This window comes from Microtus ochrogaster, linkage group LG9, assembly GCF_000317375.1.
Source record: "Microtus ochrogaster isolate Prairie Vole_2 linkage group LG9, MicOch1.0, whole genome shotgun sequence".
Taxonomy (NCBI): domain Eukaryota; kingdom Metazoa; phylum Chordata; class Mammalia; order Rodentia; family Cricetidae; genus Microtus; species Microtus ochrogaster.
The window spans coordinates 37,904,491-37,908,247 of record NC_022034.1 but is presented as its reverse complement, the minus strand read 5'-3'; positions in this window follow the sequence as shown (position 1 = coordinate 37,908,247).

Genomic DNA, 3,757 nt, shown 5'->3' with positions numbered 1-3,757 from the left:
CTAGGCAGGCACCTTACCAACAGAGGTACATCTTAGCCTAGCTGCTTGTGCCCTCTGTCTTTAGTTACTGGCTGGCTCTATGGGGAAGTTGCATGAACCCTTTGAGTTTTCAAAGCTGAACTGCAGTGCTCTGCCACAGGCAAGAAAGTGGCAAAGCAGAACAAAGCCAAATCCCTCTCGTCTCTCTCCCTTGAACAAACATGGCTTTTGTGATACTCTTTCCTTCTCAGGCTCCTTTTCTATCTTCTTGATTCGGGTTGCTCCACTTTAACCTAGTTGCATAAATGATCAGAGTCAGCTCGTAATTCCCTTCATCTTCCCAGAGTCTGTCAGGGGAAAGAGCCGCTCCATACTACTTCAAAACGGAAATGTCACAGAAAACTTGTTTATTCCTTTGTTCTTTTAAAATACACTCACAAAGTCAGCTTTCTGTGGCTCGTGCCTCATCAACAATATAAAAGATGCAAATTCGAGAGCTTCCTTTTTGGATCTACAGAATGCAGTTTCTTTATCTGAGCACCTTTGATATGTTGTGCTCAGTAACTCTTGTTGTAGAAGGACTTTTTGTCCTCTGGATCCCACTTTGTGAAAAACAAAACGTCTTAAAACTTTGGCAGTTGTACCTTTGAAGCAAAAATTATCAAGAGTTAAGGAAAACTGATATAAAATATCTTCTGTAGAAACCTGTAGACTGTGAATATGTGTTGTTCTCATTGGTTGATAAATAAAGCTGCTTTGGCCTATGGCAAGGCAAGATAGAGCCAGGCAGGAAACCCAAGCAGAGATACAGGTGAAGAAGGGCAGAGTTTTGTAGACGCCAGCTAGCCTCCCAAGGAACAACATGCCTGCAGACCGGTAATGCCACAGACATGTGGCAATACACAGATTAATATGAAATGGGTTAATTTAAATATAAGAGCTAGCTAGTAATAAGCCTGAGCCATTGGCCAAACATTTATAAATAAAATTAAGTCTCTGAATAGTTATTTTAAAAGCAGTTGTGGTACTGGGTGGGACAAAAAGCCTCTAGTTACAATGTTATGGTTGATTTTAATCATCACCTTGACAGTGTAAGACTTGGGGAGAGACACACCTCTGGGAATAATTGTGAGGAGTCTCTAGATTGGGCTAATAAAGGTAGGGAGACTTACCTTAAATGTGGCTGAATGACAAAATTCACGCTCTGCTTCCTGTGGATTAAGCATGACCAGTTCACAATCCTGCCACTCTGCCATCCCTGCCATGAGGAACTGTACCCTCAAACTTGAAGCCAAATAAACTCTTCTTTAAATTGTCTTTGTTGGGTATATTGACAAAGCAGAGGTAAAGCTTATAAACAAAACCAGATGCCATCTTTTTTATTTAGAAAGATTTAGCTCACAGAGGCAGTAATTCTTGTCTTGAGACACAAGAAACTGGTCTTCACTCTTTTTTTTTAAGGGGTTGGGTTTGAGACAGGGTTTTTTTGCATAGCCCTGGCAGTCCTGGAACTCAATCTGTAGACTAGACTAGCCACAAACTCACAGAGATCCACCTGCCTCTGCCTCTCCAGTGCTGGGATTAAAGGTGTGCACCACCACACCTGGCCAGATTTCACTCTTTACTTGATTTCTAAAGTATATTCAATGAACGTTTGCTGGGATAATTTTACCAGATTGATCTATTTCTTTTCAGCCATTTGCTCCACCTAAGCAGCAGGAAAAACCTTCAAAGGCAGCAAAGCTTCAAGACAATTTCAGGTTATTCTCAAACTCCTCAAGCATGCACTTGAGTTCAAGGAAATAATCCCTCTAGAGAGGCTCTCAGAAGTGTGGAAGGCTAAAGACTAAACCTTTGCTTTGTGGACCTTGGAGGGGGGTGGTTCAGACCCAAACCATGACAGGTACATGTTCCATGATGTCTAAGTCAATTCTGTGTGAACAAGGAAAGGATCTAAGGAAATCCAATCACAGCAGGCAGAGAATGGAATGCTGGGAAGAAGAGTGAGAAGGAACTCGTACACTCAGCACCCAGCTTGGAGTCCCTTTGCTCCACAGCACCCATCTACAGACCACGCTTCATATATCCTGCAAATCAGAAATCCTAATATTTGCTCCCCTCGGCTTGCATTTGTGCATTTCCTCTGGCAGACTTGACAACACTGCTTCCGGATCTCCCTTTTGCTGTCAGCACAAGTCATCATGAGATGGCTCATCTCACCATCCTAACCATATTTTCCTTCATAGTCCTTTGATTCTTAGTCATATTTAAGCTTATTGCAATAACACTTCCCCAAACAACTGGTTTTTTTTCTCCTTCTCAATCCTCCAGTGTCTCCTTCCCTTCCATTCACAAGGCTTCAGATCTCCTATCCGTGGGAAGACAGCATTTCACAGGACCTTTGGAAACTGTTCGTAGCAATGGTATTTATCTCACCGATCATATGAATAAGAAAGGTCACATAGTACTCTAAAGAACAGGTTTTAAGAATCAACTGTACTTCTTCACCCATGTGTTGGCAAGAGAGGTTGGCACAGAGTCCTTGCATGAGATCAGAATAGTGTCCTCTAGCTGATTCTAATGTTTTTATTGCATGGATGTGAGACCCTGTGTAAAAGAGAAATGGCAGCGGTGGGGTGGGGAAGCCCCCAGCAGGAGAAATAAACCTTTGATGTGTTCAGCTGTGAAGCTACAGATCAGAAAGTCACATTCTCTTACTACAACATATCTTGGCCTAAACTGGGCTGCTCCTTGAGGTAGGAAAACAGAAGCAATTAGAAGAGGACAGCTACAATGTCCCATGACCACATCTGCCACTAATAGCCATCACTTCCTGTGCCTTCCTCCTGTATTATGGGTGAACCCTTCGTCTTGTACACTAGACTTTCATGACAGGGCAAGGCATGCAGTGCAGAGGTTCCTCCACCTTGTATGCTTGCTGAGGCCATTTCAGGTTTAACTAAAATGTAATTTCCTTGATGGAGAATTCTACGGAAAATTGCCCAACTGTATTCTAGGAACCCAAGGTCATGATGTCTTAGCTAACTAATTTCAGCTCCTGTTAAACTGTGTGCTTCTGCCTAGTACCCCTGAAGCTGCTGACCAAGATGCCACCATACGCTTTTTGCCTGTACTCTGGACACTTAAGGCTATACCTAAGTCCAAGAACACTTGGGTGTAGCCCCAGTTGGCTAGAATAAAGACTTTCAGAAACTGTGGCTGAGTGGTCTTCTCTGGTGGGATACCTGTAACAATTTTCTTCTTAATGACAACAACCAAGCACTTCTCTCTATATATCTATATATATTAATAATTTCTTAAATCACTTCCATCAGAAAATGAACATATATGAATGTCTTCTATCTTTAAAACAACCATCCACCTAAAAGAAATTCTTTTTTAAAGCATGAAGGTAGTATTCCTACATTAGTATTTTCTAGATGTGCATACCCCCACTTGTTCACAGTCAAAGCCCTCCTGTCGCTCCATGGACAGGGATGAACAATGAGACCAGAGCCTTCCCATCTCATTGCCTTCCACTCTGCCCTTGTCTCAACTTCTCTAGTTAGTACTGCGTGTACTTCGACTTCTGAGTGTTTATATTGTGTTCACCCACCTAGTCTTCTGCCCGCTGAAGTCTTTTCTCCTAACCTTCTCTTCCCAGCTGTCCCCCTGCCTTGCTTGTTTACATGGATACACTATTCAAATATCACTTTAGAATGGGAATGCCTCAGCGTACCTTATGTCACTGATAATTCATATCCCCAGCTATCTTATC